Source organism: Fukomys damarensis, unplaced genomic scaffold (genome assembly GCF_012274545.1).
Source record: "Fukomys damarensis isolate Sample0158 unplaced genomic scaffold, DMR_v1.0_HiC HiC_scaffold_30, whole genome shotgun sequence".
Lineage (NCBI taxonomy): Eukaryota > Metazoa > Chordata > Mammalia > Rodentia > Bathyergidae > Fukomys > Fukomys damarensis.
In genome coordinates, this window is record NW_022900942.1 from 16,048,741 (window position 1) to 16,076,502 (window position 27,762).

General features: G+C 35.1%; 1 protein-coding gene across 1 annotated transcript in view; it reads right to left on the bottom strand.

The window, feature by feature from the left end:
* The window catches only part of Dok6 (docking protein 6), a 419,379-nt gene that overhangs the window by 10,097 nt on the left and 381,520 nt on the right, over positions 1–27,762 (bottom strand). The window lies entirely within an intron of this gene.

Genomic DNA, 27,762 nt, shown 5'->3' on the forward strand with positions numbered 1-27,762 from the left:
TGTTATTGGTTGATGTTTTGATAGCAGCCATTCTTTCTGGGGTGAGGTGGGATCTCAGTGTTGTTTTTATCTGCATGTGTCCAATGACTCATGATGTTAAACATTTTTTTCATATATTTATTTGCTGCTTTTACTTGTTTCTCTGAGAAATGTCTTCATTTCAGATGCCCATTTTTGAATTGAGTCTTTATTTTGGGGGGGTCTGTTTTTTTTTAATAGTAGGAAAAATATATTGAGGGAAAGAAAGCTTCTTTCTAAGAGACAGGAGGGGGAACTGGAAAGTGGGTTGCCCGCTCACCCAACTTTTTCCAAAGATGTTTTACACGGCAAAGCCATATTGTGAGGTGGATGCAAAGTGGGATAAAACTGTAAGAACCAGTGGAAATTTATAAGGTGGGCATAGGTGGGGCAAAACTATGACCAACCAATAAGATTTCAAGTATAGTCACCCAGGTAATATTGATTAAATGAGGGTCAAATGAGGGAACAAGTCACATAGCAAGCATATAAGGATTCTCAGTAAGGGTGGGGGTCAGGGATATTTCCTGGAAAGGCTGGGTCAAGACCTTGGCCCCTCCACCCAAGTGATTGATATCTATTAGAATATCAATCACTGTTATTCATCCCCAGGGAAGTACAATACAATTCTTTATATAATCTAGTTAGTAGATAGTTTGAGGAACAACTGGTAAAAAATTTTTCCCACATTGTAGGTTGTCTCTTAGCACTGTTGGTAGTTTCTCTTGCAATGCAGAAGCTTTTAAAGAGATAAGATTCCAGTTGTTGATTCTTTGTTCAAGTTCCAGTGCTACTGAGTGTTTGTTTATAAAGTCTTTTCTTATGCCAATGTCTTCAAAAGTTCTACCTAATTTATCTTCCAGCAAGTTTAGTGTTTTCATTTTAATATTTAGGTGTTTAACCCACTTTGATTTCAGTTTAGTGCATGGTGAAAGATAGGGGTCTAATTTTAATCTTTGGCAGGTTGAAATCCAGTTTTTCCAACACTATTTATTGAAGAAGCTATCTTTCCTCCAGTGAGGATGGTTTGCTGCTTTGTCAAAGCTGAGGTAGTTGAGTATGTATAGAGTTGTTTCTGCCTCTTCTAATCTGTTCCACTGGTCCTCAGGTTTGTTTCTTTGCCAGTACCATGCTGTTTTTATCATGGTGGCTTTGTAGTATAGTTTCAAGTTTGGGGATTATGATACCCTCTATCACATCTCTGTTGCTTTTACTATTCTAGGTCTCTTCTGGTTCCAAAGAGCCCTAGGCTTTTGAAACAGACTTAGTTCTTCTGTATCTTTTTGAGCCTCAGTTCCTGCTTTGGGAAAAAACAATCTTCTGAAGTCTTTGGAAGATTATACAAAACAATACTCTTAGAAAAATTCTTGGAATGGTAGGTATACAATAAATATTAGTTCTCTTCCTTCATTATACACTAAATGGGTCCATATTCTTGTCATTTTCTTTTGTTCAGTGCTCACCCCCATACTTTCTCCACCATCAGTGTTTAATGTATAGTTTTAATATTATTCTCTTTCAAGGAAAGCATTTCTTTCTTCACCTCCTCTGTGATTAATTTTTAGTTAAACTGAAAATTAATTTATGATTTTTCTTACTTCAATCATTTCTTTGCAGGCCATTCACAAGTTATGCTCCTTAATGCTGTCACAAAAATAACAGAATCTTAGTTAGAACTAAATATATGAAAGCTCTGTAAATGTTTGATTTTGGCAACAAGAATATGGGAACAAAAAGGAGGAATAATTAAGCATTTTCTCGACATTCATTTGAATTATACCCTTAGGCAATGTTGATCAAAACAAAACAAAAATCCAATTTGTGGCTTAAATTAAAAATTTGATAGAACAGATCTGTGCATCCTATCTTATAAGGAGTATAGATAAATGCTTTGTAAACTTTTCTGAAGTTCTTAAAAAGAGAGAAGGTGAATAAGTGCTCCTGTGATCTGAGGATACACCATTTCAAGGCAATGAACTTGCTAACAGCTTAGTTTATTTTGAAAGTCTTGAATTTTTGTTTCTATTTCATTGTGTATTCATGTTTGTTTTCAATAGAGATTAATGTTTTATACCATATAGTCCAGTAATGTTGACAATCTGGGGAAAAATACCATATTTACTTGGTTGTTTAAAATACCCTTTGAAAAACGGCACTCATACAATCTCTATTACCTTTTCCTCCTTCTATATATGTATACATTCCCCAGACCTAGTCTCATTCCATAAAGAAGGACAAATATTGAACACGAGCACATCAAAAACATCTTCATTCTACCAAAACTATACCAACTTCCCCCAGCACAATTCTGGGAACTCAGAAGATTGCACAGCAAGAGAGGCAAAGCCGCTCTAGACTTAAAGGAGAACTTCCTTGCTGTGTCAATAAAACATTCAAACTGGCAATGAATTACAACAAATGCAAATATAGTAGAAAATAACAATTAAATTGGAATGCAAGGCCATACATTCCCATCATTCACAGAAGAAAAATCAGAGAGGACAGAACATGAGGAACTTCCTCTCTTTCCTGAGATAATAAGAAGTGTTTTTTTGGCAGCCCAGAGTTCTCACTGTGTACTCCCTTCTCATCAGCACCTGCTTTTCTACTCTCACCAATTTTGGAAAAACAGAGATGTTCTACTTATTTTAGCAATGACCTACCATATATGAAATATGTTTAGAAATGTCAGAACACATTGCCAATGTTGTCTACAAGCTATATTTGAATTTTACTCAATTCATAATTTATAATTCATAATTCAAATCAGATTTTGGTTTTATTTGATCTCTGTACTCTCCAAAAGTGCTTCTAAAATACCTTTGTAGACCCCAGGATGTCTGTAACTTTGTGATCTTGAATACATTTGTTGGGAGTATTGAGGCTCAGGTTTAAGCACAGTTGAGCCAATAGAGAATAATGATCACTGGTTTTGGTCAGTACTGAGAGTGTTTTGGAAAATCCACAATGTAATGAACTATTGTTCACTGAACACATATTTTGTATAGACCCAATCCAAATACTTTCCAAATTTTATTTTTAAAATCATCATATTAACTTTTACAACTTATGTGTCAACTGGTGTAAGGAATGCCCAGAGAGCTGGTACAATATTATTTCTATGTGTGCATGTGCTGGTGTTTGTGTATGATAGTAGCACTGGGGTCAATAGACAGAATAAATAAGACCTGCCCTTACCAGTGTGGGCAGGAATCATTCAATCCATTGGGATAGAACAAAAAGAAGGAAGGCAAGTTCTCTGTCTAAACCGGGATATCTAGCTTTTCCTGTTCTTGGGCAGAGTTCCTGGTTCTCTGGCCTTCACACTTCAGATGAATTAAACCAGTGGCTTTTCTGAGCCTCCTGCAGATGGCAGATGGTGAGATTTCTGTACCTCTATAATAGCGTGAGCCAACTCCTATACTAATTGGATCTGTTTTGCTAGAGACCTCTACTACACAAGTTCTTATACATATGGAGAAAATATAACTAAGATCTAGTGATATTTAACAACTTGCCAAACTAGATAATGGGGCAGGAGTCAGGTCTAAATCTCTTGGAAACAGAAGCATTGCCCTTACCATTTTTGTTACAGTTCCTCACTGATGCTCTTTAAACACATGTCTCATGTTAGGATGCAACACAGGAAAATGTCAGTCTTCAAAACTCAATTACAACTCATTTCCTAAAGACTTGACAGAATTACTTCTAAAATGATGAAGTTGTTGAAGAACAAAAATTATTGAAATAAGTAAAGCTGTATCTTAGGTAGCTTAAAAGCTACAGATTGGGTGCCTTAAACAACTGCCCTTTATTTTCCCACAGTTCTGGAGGCCACAAGTTCAACCTCAAGGTGTGGTCAGGATTAGTTTCTTCTGACACCTCTCTCCTTGAATGAGGTTTTTCTGTTTGGGTTGCAGATTGGCTGTTGTCTTGCTGTGTCCTCACACGATCTTCCATCTTTATATGTCTGTGTCTAATGTTTCCTTGTGAGCACAGCAGTTGTATGTGACTTTATTTTACCTTAATTAGCACTTTAAAGACTCTATCCCAAATACATCGCAATGCAGGGATTGAGATACAGCCTGTGGATTTTAGAGGGACATGGCTCAGAGTCCATAATAAGCTATAAAAATAAAATTAATCAGGAGATAATAATTTATGCAATTTAGGTATTTTAGTCCATTTTTTCACCATAATGATAAAATGCCCAAAGCTAGCTATTTTATAAAGGAAATAGCTTTTCAAAAAGCATGGCTCTAGCTCTGGTGAGGGCCCTCCTTGGCTGTCACATCATGACACATGGGGTCATGGAGAGATTTTATGCAGCCTAGCAACACAGGAAGCTGGCAAGAGACTGTTGTCCCACCCACTTGGGGTTAATCCTTTCCTAGAGTATCCTTTCCTGACCTAATGACCTCTCCCTGGGCCTCAGCTCTTGAAGATCCTACCACCTCTTAGTGTCACCACACTGGAGATTAAGCTGGCACCATGGGAACTTTTGGGCATCACAGATCGTATCTGAACCATGTACTATACTAGATGATGTCTTTTCTTTTGCTAGGGTTTCTTTCTTTCTTTCTTTTATTAAGATATACTTGGAATTCAACAAGCTCAAGAGAACTAAGGTATACAGTTTGGTGAATTTAGGCCTACAGATTATTGTTTTTTGACCTTTTCCTTGTGAGGTATGTGTATGTGCTTGTTTGTGAAATAATAAATTCAGTGTAAGATTATATACAATGATTAAATATGACAGGCTATTTTTCATCCTTCAAATTCTCAAAAAGGGATGTAAAATCATTAATGGGTATTTTATGCTACTAGGTTTCTGATATAAAATGTCAAATTGCATTGCATCAAACTACTATCCCTCCTTGAAGACAAAAAATATTTTTTTTTTTTCACCATGTGGCTGATTAAGATATTGTTAAGTAGTAAAAATACTTTTTCCTGGGCTGGGATGTAGCTCAGTGGAGTCACACCTGCCTGGCAAGCACAAGGTTCTGAGTTCAATTCTTGGTATAGAAAAAAGAATATTTTTTTCTAAATCAAGGTATGAAAACTTCATCTTGCTGTTTAATTATTTTCTTTTGATTCATAAAGTATAGTAGTAAAATCTCTTTCTTGGTTTTGTATCTTGATAACAAGTCTTTTCTTATCTTAGGAATATTAAAATATGTTCTTTTTCTTCTTATATTTTCAAGAATTTATTCTGCTATATTTAAACTCTATAATTCTTTAGGAATTTAACTTGGTTCATGTCCTAAATTTAAGTATTCTTATATTGTGTAATGGTTAAGAGCAGAAGTTCTGAAAGACTCCTGGGTTTGAATTCAAGCCCTACCACTTATTATTAGGGTGACAAGGATGTTAACTAGTAATCCCTCCAGTTCTACAACTGCACAATGACACTGATAATAATTTCTACTAGTAGAATCATGCACCAAGTGAATCAACATGTTATAGTTTATTCCAGTAAAGATAATATAATAGATTCAGAGGCACTGTTGTGACACACACAATCCTCCTTAACTAATTTAATTTCCATTTCTTGGTGTGAATGTAGAAACAAAGTGGTTTTCCTACTATCTGGCATAAATTCTCTCAATATAACCTATTTTTGTATTCTTTGGAATTTTTAGGGCCTTTGAATGAATTATTACTATAATTTATAAATTCTCTCCCTTCCATTTTATTTGTTCTCTTTCTTCCACCTGTTTTCTTTTTCTGAACCATCAGATGTTCAAGGGTAGTATTGATCTTGTAATTTTCTAATCTTCTGTATTTTCACTTACCATTTTTGTAGTTCTACTTTGTGGGAGATTTGTAATTTCCTTAATCTTTTCGTCTAGGTGTATGGAAGTAAAAAAAAAAAATTCTACTACTCTGATTTTAATTTGGAAGCTTTTCTTCCTCATTTCCCTCCTTCTCTTTCCTTTCTTTAACCTTCAAACACAAAGACATAAAATATGTACAAGTATTTATTACTATTAATAATGAGACTTTTATCTTTGAGCCTATAAATCTTTGTGTATCTCATAAGTAGATATCTAAGTATTCTTATTTTGCATTTAAAAGTTGGAAAGTTTTACGTGAGGAAACTACATAGCATTTAATTTTATGTAGTTCTCAGTCCACAGTTATAAAGAGATTGGTGGGTTAGAAACACTAAAACACTGAAAAATATCAGAAATAAGTAGTTTCTTTTGCTTTAATTTGTTTTTAAGATGTTTTAATTGATTTAGTTAATTTTAATATTCACCTAATAATTCTCCATAGCAAAGATAACCTTGCATCTATTATTTTGGCTAATGTAACATTCATTTATTTCTATTTCTTTTGTACTCTAATTCTTTTTTATTTCCTCACTGAGTAAATTTCAGGTATACAGTACAGTTACATTTATTATTGGGATCTTGTACCTTTACATGACAGGTCTTGGTTCTCATTTTTTCCCCTTGTCCCTGCCCTCCCTTCACCCCTCTTCCCTCCCCCTTTACAAACACTTCATTTCCATTTTTTCATTTTCTCTTATTTTTTTCTCTTCCCTTGTTAGCTTTCCCCTACCTTTTCCACTTTCCAACAAGAACAAATGTTGACAGGGTTGTGGGTACAAAGGAACACTTATCCTTTGTTGGTGGGAGTGCAGACTGGTGCAACCACTATGGAAATAAATATGGAGATACCTCAAAGAGCTGGGACTAGAGGTTCCATTTGACCCAGCCATCCCCCTGCTGGGTATCTTTCCAAAAGAACTAAAATAATCATATCACAGTGAAGTATGTGCACCCATGTTTATAGCAGCACAGTTTGTAATAGCTAAGACTTGGAAACAGCCCATTTGCCCATCAGCTGGAAACTGGATAAAGAAAATGTGGTTTTTCTAAAAAATGGAATATTACTCAGCCATAAAGAATGAAAAATTAGATTCAGTCATAGGAAAATGGATACATATTGAAGATATACTCCTAAGTGAAATAAATAAATCACACATGTGCAAACACTGAATAATTTCTCTGGTGTGAATAAAGTATAATGGTACATAAGATCCTAATGATATAAAGGTGTACTTTAATTCTTTTACTTACCTACAAGGATATTATTTTCTATAACTATGATCTCTTCCCAAAACTTAGGTAAGTCTTTACTATTAGTAGATAGAGAATCTATTTGAACAATTGTAGAGTTTTTAAGCAATCTACAACAGTTGGTAAAGTGGTAAATATTGAAATTAAATATTCTGAGTTGAAACAATATGAACAAAGAAAACATAAAATGAAAATTCATTAAAGTTGATTAATAAGAGGAAAGGAGAGATATTTCATAGTGAAAAACTGAAGAATCTGTTTTTGAAAGTTAATATTTGATTGCTATTATCAAAGGTGAAATTATAAAATTTGAAATGTCAATTATATTGTATAACAATATATCTTTGTTCCCGTTTTCAAACATATTAAGTCATTTTAAGTAGCCAAGGAATTATTTATGATTTTAAAGTTAAGTATTTTCCATTTTGAACAAAAAGCTGAGCTACCCAACAAATTTACTAAAGCATCACATTCATGTCCAATAAATCAGTAACAATAAGGGTACATCTCAGCTTATAATCCTTAAAAAATTACATATTAAAGAGAAACTGGAAGATTTTGGTTTTTTTACAATTCTTACTCAAAAATTTAATGCAAAAACTTTACTTTTCCACAAATGTGAAACTTCCTTACATGACTTATTTTTAAATAATATAGACAAAATTTCTCAATTTCAAATAAACCCACTCAGGGTATAGTTTTTATAAAGTTCAGACTAAATGTCAGGGATATCATAAAATTGTCAAAAATTTCCTATCAAGTTTTAATACAATACAGTACATTTTTACTCTGGAAAAGATATAAGATTAGGTGGCACATAGTCTAAGAATTTCTAAAATGATTTTAAAGATATATGTAAAAAAATGTAATGACAAATATCTAACTTTTCATCTCATTTTCTAGAATTTTGATATGTAATTAGCAAGGTGAATTATTATAGAACTTTGCTTTGGGATTTTTTATGAATAGTTAACTAATTTTTCAGATAGCTAACAAACAAGCAAAAGCAGACCCAACCCACTAACAGACCAGCCTGTCTGCACTAGCGGATCCCCAGTGAAGACCCCCCCCCACTTTCTGGCTTTCTGGCTACCTCTGTTCCTCATCTAAAGTGAAAAAGTATGGGGAGTCATAATGGTCATTGCCCTGAGCTAGAGCAGAAGTGAGGAATAATAAGAGGGACTTACTCCTTCTAAGTCTCAAATGCAGAGGTTAAAAATCACTATATTGAACATATTATTCATTATAAACATATTTTGGGCTAGTCTTTGATTTCGTTTTATTTCACATATTTAAACATGATAGATTAATAACTACCACAAGTTGTCATTTTCTTAGCTGTGTTTGATTCTATTGCTGTTGCTGATTTTATCACTTGGGATAGTGTTGTGATTGATCTCATCTGTTATCTTTCCTGGCATAATAAAAATGAGAGTGCCCCAGAGTTATTAGAGTCTCAAATCTTAAAGTCCAGGAATATCTGGAAGACACCTCTAAGAAGCAACCATCTCTTAAGGTTTCTAAATACAAGCAACAAAGATACCTACAATAAGTAACACATAAGTATCAAACCAGGAATTAAACGAAGGACTATACCAACAACAACAATAGAAATTAAAAGATATTTAAACAAGACACTGTCTTCCAGCTTACCAAAGGCAAATTCTGGGGAAAATGAAATGGAAAAATCTGATAATCAACCATCTGGACAATTTAAACTGATAGCACAGGAAGTAAAAACAAACAAAACAAAACAAAAACAAACAAACAAAAAACAGGTGAATGAGTCTATAGAAAAATTCAAAGCAGAAATAATTTCCCAGATAAAAGGCATGATTATAAACTCTAGAACAGAAACAGATAAAAAAATAGATAAGTCAGGTCCATGATTGAAGCCATGAATGCTCACTCAGCATAGGAAAGAAATGGAAACTATGAACACCCAACATAAGGAAGACAGGGAATCCATGAAACAGATTCAAACTGATATCCAGGAGATTAAATACTCTATTAAAAGTATACATAGCAGACTAACCCAATCTGAAAACAGAATAATAGATATAGAAGACAGGATGGCAGCCAGTATCCTTAAAAACAGAGATCTCTTAAAAGTAGTAAGAAACCATGAGGAATTAATCCAACCACTCCTAGATGATGCAAAGAAGAATAACATAAAATTAATAGGAGTCTATGCAAAAGCAGGAAGAGAAAGCACAAATGGCATAAAAAAAAATCTTCACAGAATTGATGGAAAACTTCCCAAACAGAGCAAAAGAACTTGACATACAGATAAGTGAGGCACATAGGACTACAACTAGTTACAACAAAATAAAATCTACACCTAGACATATAATTAAATTATCAAGATATTGGAAAGCCAATAGAAGTACAAAATAGTACATGCAGTTAGAGAGAAGAAACAAATTACATACAAAGGAAAGCCCATCAGAATCACAAATGACTTTTCAAAACAAACCTTCAAGTCAAGGAGTGCAGTATTTCAAACTTTAAAAGAAAGCAGCCTCCAATCTAGGCTGATGTATCCTACAAAACTGTCTTTCAAAATTCATGGAGAAGTAAGATAGTTTCATGACAAAGAACACCTGAGAAACTTCATGAATACCAAACCAGCACTCTAAACAATTTTTAAAAATATCCTAGAAAAAGACCATGAAAGCCGAGTAGGTGGCACATGCCTGTAATCCCAGCACTTGGGAGGCTGAGGCAGGAGGATCGCTGTGAGTTCGAGACCAGCCAGTGCTACATAGTGAGTTCCAGGTCATTCTCAACTACATAGTGAGACCCTGTCTCAAAAAAACCAAAACACAAAACAAAAAACAAAACAAAACAAAACCAAAAATCAAAAAAAAACCAACAAAAAACAGAAAACAAAAAACAAAAAACAAAAAAAAAAAAGAAAAGACAATGAAAGTCACAACTCCATGGGGCATGACAGAGCACATCCAATAGGAGAGAATTTAAAGGGAGAGGGAGAAAACTAATTTAAAAAAATGAACCAACAAAAAGAAAATAACATGACAATAAGTCAATACATATCAGTTATAACAATCAATGACAAAGGCACTGATTCACCAATCAAAAGAAATAAATTGGCAGAATAGATTAAGAAGCAAAATCCAACAATATACTGTATAGAAGAAACACACTTACTTGAAAAAGATACTCATAGACTGAAAGTGAAAGGATGTAAGACAGTTCTACATGAGACAGGAACCCAGAAAAAACTAGCTAGCTATCTTATTGCAGACAAAGTAAATTTCAAACCAAAACTAATTAAGAGAGACAAAGAAGGTCACTACTTCATTGCAAAGGGAACAATCCAACAGGAAGAGATGACAACCATAAAAATATATACACCAAACACTAATGCTCCCAACTATACAAAACAATTATTAAGGGACATGAAACACCAAATTAGCACTAATACAATTGTAGTGGGGGACCTTAATACCCCATTGTCACAAAAAGAAAGATCACCTAGACTAAAAATTAACAACAAAATACTAGAACTGAACCAAGCTTTTGAATAAATAAACTTAATAGATATCTACCCCACAAAATCAGAATATACATTTTTTTTGGCTGCACATGGGTCATCTGCAAAAATAGATCACATACTAGCTCATAGAACATGTTTAAGTAAATGCAAAGAATTGAAGTCATCCATCAGACCATAGTGAAGTTAAACTGGAGATAAATAGCATACAAACCCATAAGAATTTCACAAACATATGGAAATAGAACAACACTCTCCTGAACAACCAATAAATCACAGCAGAAATTAAAGAAACAATTAGACACAGTTTTTACACTTTAATGATAATGCCAGTCCAACATACACGAATCTATGCAATACAATGAAAGCAGTTTTATGTGGGAAATTTATAACAGTGAAAGCCCACAATGGGAGAACACAGCAAGCTTAAATAAACAACCTAATAGTGAATCTTAAGCTCCTAGAAAAAGAAGAGCAAGAGAAACCCAAAGCTCATACAATGAAGAAAATTATAAAAATCAGAGCAGAAATCAGTGCAATAGAGACTAAGAGAACAATACAAAAAATCAACAAATGGAAGAGTTGATTTGCAAAAGAATAAATAAAATCGGCAAACACTCAGCCAACCTTATCAAAAAAAGGAAAAAAAAAGGTTCAAATTCATGCAATTAGGAATGCAAATGGTGAAGTCACAACAGATTCAGTAGAAATCCAGAGGATCATTAATACTTACTTCAAGAACCTGCACTGTAACAAAATGCAGAACATAGAAGAAATGGACAGATTTCTAGATACATGTGAATTACTGAAGTTGAACAAGAAGATGTAAAAATTCTAAACACTCCAATTACAGTGAAGTTGAAAGTGTAATTAAAAATTTACCAACAATGAAAAGCCCAGGTCTTGATGGCTTCTCTGCTGAATTCTAGAAGCCATTTAGAGAGGAATTACTGCCAATATTCTTTAAAATTTTCAATGAAATTGAAAGAGAAACAATACTTTCAAATTCTTTTCTGGAAGCAAGTATTAATTTGCTTCCAAAACCAGGAAAGACCCAACCAAAAAAGAGAACTACAGTAAATCTCCCTAATGAACATAGATGCAAAAGTCCTCAATAAGATACTGGTAAACAGAATACAGAGGGTCATCAAGAAGATTATACACCCTGACCAAGTCAGATTTGTCTCAGGGATTCAAGGATGGTTCAACATACATAAATCAACAAGTATAATACACTATATTAACAGAATCAAGGACAAAAAAACACATAATCTTCTCAATAGATGCAGAAAAAACATTCAACAAAATTCAACACCCATTCATGATAAAAAAAAAATCCTATAGAAAATTGGAATAGATGTTCTCTAACTCAACTTGATAAACGTTATCTATGAAAAGCCAACAGCCAACATCATACTAAATGGTCAAAAACTGAAAACCTTCATGCTAAAATCAGGAACAAGACAAGGGTGTCCACTATCACCACTCCTGTTCAATATAGCTTTGGAAACATTGGCCACAGCAATTAGACAAGAGAAAGAAATAAAAGCTATAAAGATAGGAAAGGAAGAAGTGAAACTGTCATTATTTGCTATGATATGATACTCTACATAAAAGATCTGAAGAACTCTGCCAAAAGACTTCTAGACTTGATTGGCAGATCCAGTCAAGGTAAACATTCAAACATCAATAGCCTTCTTGTACACAAATGACAGTCTCACTGAGAGTCAAATTAGGGAAACAATTCCTTTCACACTAGCATAAAAAAAAATGAAGTATCTAGGAATCAATCAATCTAATGAAGGAGACAAAAGACCTCTCCATTGAAAACAATAGCACTCTAAAAAAAGAGATTGAAGGGGATATAAGAAAATGGAAAAACTTCCCTTGTTCCTGGGCAGGAAGAACCAATATAGTAAAAATGGCCATATTTCCAAAACTGCTATACAGATTCAATGCAATCCCTATGGAAATCCCAACAGTTTATTTCATAGAAATAGAGAAAACAATCCAAAAATTCATTTGGAATCAGAAGAGGCATAGAATAGCAAAAGCAATCCTAGGCAGCAGAGACATGGCAGGGGGTATTACAATCTCCAATTTTAAACTATACTACAATGCCACTGTGGTAAAAATAGCATGGTACTGGCCAAGAAACAGACTCAAGGATCAGTCAAATAGACCAGAAGATGTGGAAACATTTCCTGACATTCTCAACTACTTCATCTTTGACAAAGGATTCAAACACCCTCTCTGGAGGAGAGGCCTCTATAATAAATGGTGTTGGGAAAACTGGATTTCAACTTGTCAAAGATTAAAATTAGACCTCTATCTTTCACCATGCACTAAACTAAAATCCAAGTAGATTAAAGATATAAATATTAAAACAGAAACAATAAACTTACTGGAAGATAAGTTAGGCAGAACCCCTGAAGACATTGGCATAGGAAAAGACTTTATGAACAAAATCCTCAGTAGCAGGGGAACTAGCACAAAGAATTAACAATTGGGGTTGCATCTTTTTAAAAAGCTTCTGCACTGCCAGAGAAATCACAAGCAGAGCTAAGAGAAAACCCACAATGTGGGAAAAAAGTTTTAGCAGCTGTTCTTCAGACAAAGGTCTACTATGTAGAATATATAAAGAACTCAAAAAATTCAGAACCCCCAAATATAGGAATCATAAAAATGAAGTTAAAATGTATAGAATAAAGAAGGAATTTGACATTTCTTATTTTTTGCAAGAATGTTTTTCCTAGGTAGGTTGAGCAGTTCTTAACCAGGTTATGGACCAGCAGACAGCATGCAAATTCATTATCCTAATCGTCTCCTAGTGTTCAATTTTTAATTCATTTTTTTTCTGTCATTGTGGGGGAGAACATATTTAAAGTATACTTTATCAATTATTTTCATATTAAGTATTATTATAAAAGGCTAAAAAATAATGTTTAAGATGACTTTCATTTTACAAGTCGTGTTACTTATACCTGTGAGGCCTGCTCTGAGCACTTTCACAATAGGGAAGAGCGTAGGGGTACAGAGCCTAAAGCCTGTTCTTGCCTTGCCAACTCCTTCTAGGTGACAAGTAATCACATGCCAAGTGTTTTCTGGAGGGGTTTAGAGCTCGGTGTGCTTGATGGGAAAAGGTATCTCACTGAGGGCGTGGCCTGGAAGAGCATCTTCCTCCTTCCTTCCTAATCTCTCTTACTCTGCTTTCTGTCTGACATGCCAGGAACTATTCCTTCCCGGTGACGGCCCTTTGCCATGCTCCCCTACCTCAGAGACAACCACCTATGGATGGAAACCTCTACAAACTGTGAGCAAAAAAATATTTCCTCTTTTACATTGTTAGCATTGGATATTGTGTCTCAGTGATAAAAAGTAACTAAGACACCAAGTAGTAGCGTATCATGATGATATTGATCATTAAAACTCATAAAACAATAACAATGTACCAGGGAATGTCAAATATTTCACTTATGTTGATTTAATACCCCAGGCAGTCCTACAAGATGTGTGCACCCTCATTCTCAGGTGAGGAGCCTGAGGTACACAGGCAGCTTGAAATCACACTGCCTGGCTCAAATCACTTTGTTGACTTCCAGATGGTGAATTCTACTACTCAGCACAATGCCTAAAGAAGAGGGCATACATTTGCAAACAAAATCTATTTTAGAGAAAAGTGTACAAAACAGAGGTGATAACTTTTTTCTTTTTGATAGTACACAGTGACCTAGATGTCTGAAAGAGAATAGCATAGTATGAATTGTTTTTCATATTACTTAACTATGATACATTTTTTCTAGGTGTCTATCTCTTTATATGTTTTACTTCTGTCTCATAACTGTGAAAGTCAGAACTACTTGTTTTTATATTTTGTTTGCTCTTAAACATAACAGTCAGTAGAATAAAACGCTAATCTCACAGTTGAAAGTTATGATCAATGAACAACTTTCATTGTTCTCAGAGTATGTCTGACAACAAGTTGGCTAGTGTTATCAAACTTGCTCTATGTTCACTACTGTAATAGAAGGTAAGCTGTTTATGCTTACACAGTTAATAACATTTCCTTAATAAAAACTGATAAATCCTATAAATTAATTTTTAAATAAATTTTAACTAAGTCTAAAACACAAAGCAATTTATGTGTGCTTGAGACCTTATGTTCTTTACCTGCATTCAAATATGTATATCCTACCAAATAGGACACCAGAACTAACTTCTATCTTACTGCAATTTTGTACCCACTTAACATTATCTCCTCCTCTACCTTAAAAATTCTGGACCAAGAAATTTTGTGCTAGCTCTGTGGAGAAAAACTGGGGGTTCTGTTCTTATCTATATTACATATGAAAATAAATTACAGAGACCTTGAGAAATTCTGTATTTTGTATTTTCAAGTTTATTATATTTTGAAGTAAATTTATGATAGTTCTGAGACAAAAGATCTGCACTATAAATCATTCAGAGGAGCCCCCACCAGCAGGTTTGGAGTGAGATGAGTCTAACTGAAAGGCTGACAGAAGCACTCTTTAGTTGCATGCCTTATTCAAGTTTTGCTGCTATGTAACTTCAGTATTTTATTTTTCATTTTTAAAAGGAGCCAGTGACACTTGTGAGAGTTTAATGAGATGTCGTGTTTCAAGTTTCCAATAAAGCCTACTGTAATTACTAGGTGCTTACTAAATGGGATAGTTTTATTCCATGAATTTACCCTATCATTTCCTCCAAGCAGAGAAGACTAGAAATGTAATTTTTAAGAGGAAAATCAGAGGCATTTGGATGTCACTGTGAAAGAAATGCCTGGAAGTTCAGAGGTGGGACCTTGAGTACTAGTGATACTACCAGATTTGCAGGCTGTAGATGACATAAGATAAGCTGTTACTATATCAAAAATGTAAATGGTTCCAAAAAGGTTTAGGGATAAAACTGAGATGACCAAATAATTTCCTTTTGAGAAGCTTTGAAGAAAAACTTTATGATACATACAAAAGTGATACAGAAAACATCTTGGAGTACGATAGACTTGAGTTTGAGTCCTGCTTGTACAATTTAAGCTTTAAGCTCTTCTTTACCTGTAAAATGGGAATAATATTAATAAGTACCCCAGAATTTTCTGATTAAGTGAGATAATATAATTAAAGCAGAGGATGGAGTAAACCCTGATATATTGTATAAAGAACCACTTGCTTTACTTTTTATTTGAAATATCTGTCTGGATGTTTAATTTATTAAAAAGGGAGAAGTAAGAAGATTTAAAATATGCCTATGGAATCCTTATTACTCCAATGAATGTGAATAAATTATGTCATGATCACAAGTTAAGATTAATAGTATCAACAAAAATGAAAATTAAGAAAAAGGATTTAAGTAAGTGCACCTAGACCACAGCCAAAAGCCCGACTAGACAATAGCAGCACAAGTGCTGAGGTTCCAGTCAGGACCCTGCCCAGACACCAGCAGATTGGATGTGCAGGCCCCAGCCAGTGGGTGGGTACTGGCCACACGACAGCCCAGTTGGTGGTGGGGATCCAGAAAGTCATCATTCTGAACTTTGGAATATGCCCAGTGGTAAGCATTAGAGAAGGCCTCTCCATGTATTGTTGAGAATTGAAGCCCACTGGGGGAGGAAAGAGTTACCTCAATAAAGGTGTAGCAGATTGCATTGGGTGAAATGAAAACACACTTAAACAGGACTCAAAACCAGACCTCCAGTTCACCTAAGGCAACTCCAAAAGACAAGAGATGGAAGAATCTGAAACTCAACCACCTGGACTCCCTGAATTGGCAATGAAAGATGATCTGGAAAAAATAAAATCAGAAATAATTTCTCAGATAGCAGTGATTATGTCCATAGTAAAAGACATGATTAATAACTCTATAGCAGATGCACATAGCAAAATAGAGGAGCTGAGGATCATGATAGAATCTTGGCATAGGAAACAAGTAGAATCCATGAAACAGATGCAAATAGATTTCCAGGAGATTAAAGTCTCCCTTGATAGGTTACACAGCAAAATAAGCCAATGAGAGGACAGAATTTCAGATATAAAGACAGGATTGCAATTAGAGACCAGGAAAAGAAAATTTTCTTAAAAATTGTAAAGAAACATAAGAAATCAACCCAGCAGCTGCTAGACAATGGAAAGAAGAATAACATAAAACTGTTCAGAGACAATGAAGAAACAGGAGAGTGTGCAAACAACATTAAAAAAAAAAAAACTGTTCACAGAAATAATGGCAGAAAATTTCCCAAGCAGTGGAAAAGAAGTTGACATACAGATAATTGAAGCATATAGGACTCTAATTGGCTGTGATTTTAAAAAGTCTATACTCAGGCATACAATAGTTAAGATCCCAGAAATCCAACAGAAGAACAAGATTCTACAAGCACTTAGAGAAAAGAAACAAATCACATACAAAGAAAAGCCCATCAGATCATATCACATTTCTCAACACAAACCCTGAAGTCAAGAAGAGCCCGGAGTGAAGTATTTTAATTCCTAAAGGAAAACAACCTCTTACCCAGACTGATGGTACCCTGCAAAACTATTTTTCAAAACTGATGGAGAAATAAGATACTTTCATAACAAAGAGCACCCAAGGAACATTATGAGTATCAAACCAGCACTCCAAAAATTTTAAACAATATCCTAGGAAAAAGACAATGAGGACCACAACCCCAGGAATCACAGCAGAATTAATCCATCAGGCATAACATGAAATTAAATGAAAAGTGGGAGAATCCAACAAAAAGAAACATGACAAAAATAAGTCAATACATATCAGTTATAACCATCAATGTGAGCAGTCTCAATTCACCAATCAAAAGAAATCTACTGGTGGGTCAAGAAGCAAGACTAAATAATATGCTACATACAAGAAACACTTAATTCAAAAAGAAACTCATAGCCTGAAAGTTAAAGGGTGAAAAACAATACTGCATGTACCAGGGATCAAAAACAAAACAAAACAAAACAGGAATAACTGTCCCATTTGCAGATAAAATTGATTTTAAATCAATACTAATTAAGAGAGACAAAGAAGTCTACTCAATCCTTGCAAATGGAACAATTCAAGAGGAAGAGGTGATAATCAGAAATACATATGCACCAAATACTAGTGCACCCAACTATGTAAAACAAACACTAATGGACATGAAAAATCAAATAAACACTAATACAATAGAAGTTGGGTACCACAATGCCCCACTGTCACAAAGAGACAAATAACTAGACAAAAAAACAAAACAAAACAAAACAAAACAACAAACACTAGAACTCAACCAAAATCTTGAATAAATAAATAGACGAGAGATATTTAATGAGTGTTTCATACCCTAAAATCAGAATACACATTCTTTTCAACTGCACACAAGTCATTCTTCAAAATAGACCACATACTTGCTTGTAGAACATGTTTAAGTAAGTGCAAAAGAAATGAACTTTTCCCCTGTATACATTATCAGATCATAATGTGACAAAATTGGAGATCAATAGCAAAAGGAACTACAGGAATTTCATAAACACGTGGAAGTTGAACACCACACTTCTGAGCAACCAAACGATGTCATAGGAAATTAAGAAATTAGAAAGTTTATGCAATTAAATGACAATGCCAATACAACATATCAGAATCAATGGGACACAATGAAAGCAGTTTTAAGAGGTAAAACTATAGTAGTAAATATTCATATTAGGAAAACAGAGTGAGCATAAATAACCTAATGCTACACCTCAAGCTTCTAGAAAAAGAAGAGCAGGAAAAACCCAAAGCTCACACAATGGAGAAAATTATAAAGATAAGAGCAGAAATCAGTGCAATGTAGGCTAAGAGAATGAAACAAAAAATCAATGAAGGAAGAAGCTGGTTCTTTGAAAGAATAAACAAAACTGACACACTCTTAGCTAACCTTATCAAAAGAGGAAAGAAAATGTCCAAATCAATGCAATTAAGAATGAAAAGCGTGAAATTAAAACAGACCTAGTAGAAACCTAGAGGATCATTAATACCTGCTTTGAGAATCTATATGCCAACACAGATTAAATGGACAGATTTCTAGATATATGTGAATTACTAAAGTTGAATGAAGAAGACCTAAATATTCTAAACAACCCAATATCAATTAAGAAAGTTGAAAATGCAATTAAAAACTTACTTATGAAGAAAAGCTTGGGTCCCAATGGCTTCGCTACTGAATTTTACAAGACATTTAGAAAAGAGCTATTGCCATTACTCTTTAAACACTTTAATGAAATTGAAAAGGAAACAATACTCCCAAATTCATTCCTGGAGCACACATCACCTTGCACCCCCAAACAGAGATAGATCCAACTGAAAAATAGAAATATAGGCTAATCTCCCTAATGAACATAGATGTAAAAATCTTCAATAAGATACTGGAAAATAGAATGCAGAAAATAATCAAGAAGCTCATACCAAGTAGGATTCATTCCAGTGATGCAGGAATAGTTTAAAATACACAAATCAATAAATGTAATGCATTATATTAACTGAGCCAGGGACAAAAAACATATGATCATCTCAAAAGATGCAGAAAAAGCATTTGACCAAATTAAACACACATTCATGATAAAAACCCTAAAGAAAATTGGAATAGGTGGTCTTTATCTCAACCTGATAAAAGTCATCTTTGAAAAATTAACAGCCAGTATCATATTAAATGGTCAAATGCTGAAATCCTTCACAACAAAATCAGGAACAAGACAAGTATGTCCACTATCACCACTCCTGTTCAATATAGTTCTGGAAACATGAGCTATAGTAGTTAGACAAGAGAAAGAAGGAAAAGGAATAAAGATAGGAAACAAAAAAGTTAAATTGTCATTATTTGCAAATTACTATATTCTTTATGGCAGACCCCAGAAACTCCACCAAAAGTCTTTTAGACTTAATAACCAAAGTCAGTAGAGTAGCTGAGTACAAGGTCAGCACAAAAAATGCAATAGCCTTCTTGAACACAAACAACAGACTCACTGAGAGAGGAATTGGAGAAACAACTCCTTTTACAATGGCACCCCAAAAAACAAAACAAAACAAAAAACGGGAATCAATCTAATGAAAGAAATCAATGACCTCTACTCTGTAAACCAGCACTCCAGAAAAAAAAGAAGAGAGAGATCAAAGTGGATATCAGAAAATAGAAACACACTCCTTGCTTCTGGGCAGCAAGAACCAATATAGAGAAAATGGCCATACTTCTAAAACTGCTATATAGATTCAATGTAATCTCAATGGAAATTTCAGTAGCATACTTCATAGACCTTGAGAAAACAATCCAAAAATTCATTTAGAACAAGACACCTAGAATAGCAAAAGCAGTTCTAGGCAAGAATGACAAGGTAGGGTGTATCACAATCCCCACCTTGAAACTATACAACAAAGCTACTGTGATAAAAGCATCATGGTATTGGCAAAGAAACAGACTTAAGAATCAGTTGACCAGATTAGAAGTAGAAACAAATTCAGATATACTCAGCCATGTTACCTTTGACAAAGGAGCCAAACATCCTCACTGGAGGAAAGATAGCCTCTTTAATAAATGATGCTGGTAAAATTGGGTTTCAACTTGGATTTGAACTAGACCTATATCTCTTATCATACACTAAACTAAAACCAAAATGGATCGAAGACATAAACATTAAAACAAAAATAATGAACTGGCTGGAAGGAAGATTAAGTTGAACTCTTGAAGAAATTGGTGTAGGAAAAGATTTCATGAAGAAAACACTAGACACATGTGAACTAGCACAAAGGATCAATAACTGTGAACTCTTCTTATTAGAAAGCTTCTTCACAGCAAGAGAAACCATCAACAGAGTGAAGAGACAACCCACAGTAGGGGAAAACATTTTACCAGCTATTCCTCAGACAAAGCTCTACTATCCAGGATATATAAAAAACTTAAAAAAAAAAGACTTTCCAAATTTAAAGATCTAACCCAAAAATGGGCATCTAAAATGAACAGACATTTCTTAGACACAGAGGAAATAGCAAATATACATATGAAAAAAATTCAGCATCACTGATCATTGGAGAGATGCAGAGACAAAGCTGAGATTCTACCTTATTCCAGAAAGAATGGCTGCTATCAAGAAACCAACCAATAACAGATGAAGTCAGTGTTGTGGGGAGAGAGGAACCCTTCTCCACTGTTGGTGGGAGTGCAGACTGGTGAAACCACTGTGAAAATCAGTATAGAGATACCTCAAAAAATAGGATTAGAGATCCAATTTTTTAGAGAATAGGGAAAGGGAATGTTGCTAGACGCTCTGCATCAAGTACTAGTCTCTTATAAACCATGGTGGCACATGGCAAATTAATTAATATAGGGCCAGGGATTTAGCTCAGTTGCACCATACCTACCTTGCAAGTACAAGGTCCTGAGTTTGATCCCTGGTACAAACACACACACACACACACACACACACACACACACACACACAGAAATGAGAGAGAAGAGGCTGAGCTTTGGTCTGATCACTGCTGCTCTAGGCAGCAAAGACCCCAGATCCAGAGCTTGCCCCACCTTTATTCAGAACATCAGGAGAAACAAAAGCAACAGATGACTCAAAGGGCAGCTTTGAAAATCTTAGAACAATGAGGAACTATGCAGATGAAGATTTGGTTGCTCCCAGGATGTCTCCAGCTGGTGTCCTTCTGCCCTGGAACATCACAGCATCACAAACCATTGAGGTCCAGCTGTGCCCAGAGTCAGAGACTCCACATGCTGTACCTGGTCTGTAGGCAGAAAAACCAGGCCCTGATCATGCTATTCCCGTACTGGTTATCTTCCCCCAAAAATTTTAAAAATCATACCATAGCGATATATATGCATCCATGTTTATAGTGGCACAGTGTATAGTAGCTAAAACTTGGAAACAGTCCAATTGCTCTTCAACTGGAGGCTGGATAAGAAGATGTGTGGTTTCTGTTTATTTGTTTTTAATGAAATGGAGTACTACTCAGCCATACAGAACGAGAAACTAGAGTCTTTTATAGATAAATGGGTGCAAATTGAAGCCATATGCAAGTGAAATAAATAAGACACACATATGTAAATACCGAATAGTTTCTCTGGTGTGAGAAACTGAAAGTGTAAATATGTATCAAAATGTGTAATAGATAATGGAAACTAGGAAGAAAAGGCCCAAAGGGGCGGGGGAAGATGGAGGGGTAGGGAAAAGGAAAGAAGGGAAAGAATAAATATGAGAAAAGGGAAAAATGGAAACAAAGTTTTGTAAATAGGGAGGGGTGGGGGGGTTGAAGGCAGGTCAGGAAAATGGGGGAAAATAAGAACCAAGATATATCATGTAAAGGTACAAATTCCCAATTGAATATCATCCTATTATATGCCTAAAATGTACCAATAAATTTAATGAATTAAAAAAAAAGAAGGAAAGATGATTTAGAGGAAGAAGGAAGGAGAAGGACAGGGAAAGGGAAGGTTAAAAATAAAGGAACTGTATTATGTACATACCCCCCATGATGAATGTAAGCTTCATGTACTTATTACAAAAGTGTACTGAAAACTTGAAGAAAAAATATCCTCAAAAATCAGGGCAGGGGATAAAGGTGAGTTGCTCTGGGCTTCTTGGTTAGGCAAGTCCAACAGGTAGAAATCTTATAACATTTTCCATCACTGTTGACAAAGCATGAGGGGCTTTAAAAATGAAGAAAAGCTTTGTGCTTATCCAACTTGGTGTTCACTGATTGAATGGTAAAGCCTGACCAGGAAACAGAAATTTGCTCATTACAGTGAAGCAGTGCTTCTCACCTGCACCCATCTTCCTTTCTTGCTAAGTTTCTGTACTTAGTATTTCAGGGAATGGCACCTGTCAACCTAAGAGTCCAAGTCGAAGAACTGGGAGACATCTGTTCCCCTTGCTCTTCCACAACCTCTGTTCAGGTCATCGGTCCCCAGGTCCTGGGTGTCTTCCTGCTTAACACCTGCCTCATGCTCATTCTCTCTACCTTGGCTTCCTCTTTAGGTTCATGGTGACAGACACTTAAGTGGTCTTCCTGTTGGTGTTCATTTGCTAATCTGTTCTTCATGAAAGTGATCATGGCCATCTGGTGATTCCAATCCCCATACCTTTTTAGGACAAATGTAAACTCCCTAGCACTGTTCTTAAAGTTCTTAATGGTAGAGTCAAGGGCACAACTTACAGCTTCTTTAGCTAACCGTGCTCATTGAGGCCATACTGTTAGGTGAAATTAAGAGTATGCATGTGTAAATACCGAATAGTTTCTCAGGTGTTGAAGACTAAAAGTGCAAATAAGGATCAAAATGAATAATAGATGTTGTGTAACAGGAAGAAAAGGTCTAAAAGAGTAGGTGAAGTGGGAGAAGTAGGGGAAAGGTAAGAAGGAAAAGGAAAAATGTGAGAAAAGAAAAAAACGTAAACAACGTCTTTGTAAACAGGACAGAGTGGAAGGGGTGAAGAGAGGGCTGGGAATGGGGAAAAAATAAGAACCGAGGATAAATCATGCAAAGGTACAAGATCCCAATGATGAATGTAACTGTGCTCTAAAATGTACCAATAAACTTAATAACCCCCCAGAAGCAAAGCAATCTTTGTAGAATTATTGCTTTGCAGTGCAAATAATGCCTTGTGGTAAATCCCTCAGTGACTCTCTCTACCCCGGTTTTTACCCTTAACCAACTCTTTCATATGTACATATTTCACATGCATGTGTAGGTCAGATAAGAACCATGTTTGAAATGTGCTTGCTTCTCTAAGCCTCTCTTTCCAGCTCCTTCCTCGACCCTCTGCTATGCGTAGTTCCCAGAGGAAGCACTGACATGGGCTGCTTCCACTCTCCCCAACTTCAACTCTCACTAAGCGAATTCCTATTTCTTCTTTAAAAATTAATCTAGGAAGATGAACACACACCTCTTCATTACCCTTCTCTCACCAGTGAGAAGCCACTCCGGTGTGCTCTTTCAGCACCCCTGCAAACATCCTCTTACTGTTTCACTTTTCCGCTTTCTCTGTGAGGTTACATTGAGTTTATGGAGGGAAAGCTTATTTACCTTTATGTCTTTGCAACCTTGTAAAATGCCAGGCACCCAGCAGGCACTCAATATATATTAATGAATAAAACTATGAAAAATGCATGCAGCAGTTCACTCTAGTGTGCACAGATGGAGTGAAACACAAAGAATAAATCTTTCTCAGATCTTGCCTTGCACATCTTTGATCATCAATAATTACCTGTTGAATTAAAATGACTTAATTATGTGACATTATGATTAGTGGAGAAATGACAACTCCTTTTAAAAATGATAGCATAATGTAAAATGTAGCTAAATGTGACTGTCAAATATATTCTATAGGTATACATAGGAGACCAAGAAAGTGATTATTTCTAGTTTCATTATAATGCACTGTCGCCAACAAGGGTGACAATTCAAAAGACTTTAAAAAAATCTAAAGCAGATGAATACTTGGTGAGAAATGAGGAGGAAACCCAAGCTATGAAAGTTTATTGGTAAATAATTCTCTATGAGTCTTTTGCACTTCTGCAGGTTTGGGAGCAAAAGCACTGATCATCTATGTTCTAGATTATCTTTTCAAGGATGTTGATAGAAATAGAGGTTTTAGACTTGTTTATTCTCAAACAAGGTAGATAATTGTTTCCTCTGAAGAAAAGAAGTATTGCTGATATAAAATAGAGGAGTTTTCCTCGCTCGAGTTTTGTTTCTTCTAACACCACTTCTATTTTAGGGGCAGTGCCTACCAATTACCCTCCCTGCATCGCCACATGATATGCAGGACTCAGAAAACCATCACTCTCTGATTAGTGGCACTGCCAACCCAGGAATCTCATGTACTCTACAGCATTTATGAAATGCTGGCAGGCTAACTTGCTAATTGCATGTAGGATAAAATCCAAGACCCTTCACAATTCTAAAAAATGTTAAAAAAATTAGTGATATTTAATGAGTCCCAAACTAAGAATACTGTCTTCAAATTTCTGTTGAAATTTACATTTCTTTAGTAAGACTTTGCTAAGTTTTAGTAAAAAATTTCCTTAAGTTGCAATACACATCATCTTAATGAGATAACTTACATCATAGTGACCAATAGGACATTCACAGAGGGTAACTCCATGGTATGGGACAGAAAGAATGACTATGAACATTGCTGTTTTTCACTGGACAATAGAAAATTATGTTGGTGACCTTTTACCACCCGAATCCATAGGATTGAAATAGACCACTAATTACAATTGATTTCCAGTAAAGCTAGTTCAGTCAACTGAGAAAGTTGTTCAAATTATTTCTTAAAAAGCAGATAGATTTTTGCTGCTGCTATTGTCTCCATGGAGAGCTACACTTCTTCAGATATTTTTAACAACAGTATCCTGTCAACATACAAATAAAACAATCAGATAGCTCATGCGATTTTCACAGGGAAAAAAGAAACATGTATTTTAGCACAAACACAAAGCACAGAAAATGAATGATTCCTGTGGTTTTAGAATCAAGCTTTTTATCCTGTTAGAACCATTGTTAGAACGAAGCAAGTTCTAATTCTGAATGCAGAAAATTGTCTCAAAGATTTGCTGCCCTTCAAAATTACTGTAAAATATGTTGCTATACCACAATAGAATACTCTTAGAGATAGAAAATAAAGAGATTACATGGTAAATAGCCTGCAAACTGTGATGGTTAACATTCAGAGGAAGATTCACTACTGAATATATGTCTTATCAGAATTCTTTTGTTAAGATAGCCCTTTTTTTGGTGCCCTGTGACACACAAGTGAACTGAACTGAAAAGATGCAGACATTGGGTATTTTACAGTATCCTGTTATTGCCTGTTAGAATTCACAATGGGAAGTAGAGACGTGTCTCACCTAGGAAATATGTTACAAAGGGTTGTAGCAGCAAGGTGAGAATCAGACATGCTTGTTTCTCTAATAGTTTTCAATGGTAACTCACTTGGTGATTCTAGATCATTTTAGCTACTATGTATCACTTTGCAATTGGTTAACATATGAATATATTGGGGAAATTGTGAAAAGGTAGTAAATGAATAGTCCATGTTTCTGATATTTAGAAACTTTAGAATTATTTAGCTTTTTTGTTTAGAAATAATAGATTCTGATGATGTTTACATATTGCATCTCCATGATCACTTTTAAAATTCAACACTACTTTAAAGTGGGGAGATGTATGACATGAAAATAGTAAGTTTAATATTAAATGTCTCTGTTACCTTCCTTCTTATTGCTAATCTATGCACTTGATGGAGTGAATCTTATACATACAGGCAGTTTGATTATTGAAGTGCACTGAACTATTATTGGGAAAAAGTCAACAATTTTTCAATGCATAGTATTCTGGCTATAACTTTTTACTAAAAATTATTATTTTAGAAGATTTATGCAAAATGTGTTTATGTGGTATGATTAAAATATACAGTGAACATTTGAAATTTTAAAAGTTTGTAATAGAAAAAGATATATTGCCATGAATGCCCTTCAAAATACTCTCTCACACTGAACATACTTATCTTATAATTCTTGCCACCTTCTGAAGTAGCTCTGGAAGTCATCTTTGTGAGTGTATTTACTAGGTGTGATAAAAAGTGTATTGATTGAGGCTGCTGAGTGCCATCCAACAGAAAAGTGGGCTCATAAAAATATTATGATGTGTCTTCATCTACCTTATTCACTGGACATAGCATCATGCAACTTGTGGTGCTTTCCCAAAGTCCAAATGCCCATAAAAGTTAAGTGTTTTGAATCTGCTCAGAATGTCAAGGTAGATGTGGGAGCACAAGTACTCACTCTTGAAGAATGACTTCCAGAACTTCTCCATAAAGTGGCAAGAATGATGGGATGTTTGTGCTTGAAACAGGGAGTATTTTCAGAGGGATTAATGGAAATGTGCCTTTTACAGCAATAATTTGATATGATGCAGAAACTTCAAAGGACAATAATTTTTGCTCATTTTGCTTTGGCATGTTTAGATGGGAATTAGTGAAGGATTCTAGCTGGTAATATCATAGTTGGAACATTATTCAAAGACTCCAAGCTGGGCATGGCTGTGCACACTGTAATCTGAGCACTCAGAAAGCTGAGGCAGGAGGATTGCCAAGAGTTTGAGGCCAGCCTGGGCTACATAGTGAGTTCAAGGCCATCTTGAACTATATGGCAGGACCCTGTCTCAGAAAACAAAAACAAAAACACAGACTCCAAGACACAGAAACAATCTGAATGACCATCAACTGATGAATGGATAAAAGGATGAATGTTCTATATGTACATACAATGGAATATTATTCAGCTTGTGAATGAATCTGGAGCACATACGCTTGCTGAAATAAGCCAGATACAGAACAAATATTTGATGATATGAGATAAGCAGTACAGAAGCAGAGAGAAAAATGGTGTTTTCCAGAAGCTGTGGGATGAAGAAATGGAAACTGCTGTCCAATGGACATAAAATATCAGTTATGCGAGATGAATAAGTTCTAGTGATCTGCTGGATGACACTGTGCCTCTACTTATAACAATACTGTACTATGCACAAGAAGATTTCTTGAGGGTTGATCTCATGTTAAAAAAAAAAAAAGATCATTGTCTCAAATCCCATAAACCTTTGGGACAGTATGTGCTGGAACGAAAATAGATCTGGGGAATTTATACTTTCCAATATCAGTGTGGACTTTTAAAAGTATAGGCAGGCATTTTTTGATATCAATAATAGTAGTAAAAATATTCCCTTATATATTTATAAAATTTTAGTTTTCCATGTATTTTTGACATGTTGCATTTAGCCCTTCCATGGATTAGTGGAGAAGTATCACTTAGATTTTGCTGGTGAGCATTGGAGCCTTTGTTAACTATTAGTGGTTACACCAGATCCCAGAGTTAGGACTCTGGCTCTTTTGTCCACTTCCTTACTGAATAGCCAGGGATTCCTTCAACAGTCCGGCTTCAAGGTGGTTCCAGTTTTTGCTGGTTCTTGGCAGCATTCAGCAATGTAAAGTAAATATTTACAAGCAGAGATTTTTTTTTTTTTGTGATGTGTACACTTGGCAAGGCTGTAGTCTCCAATTAGTCAATGACACACTAATGTGGATTTTGCTCTGAAGGATATTT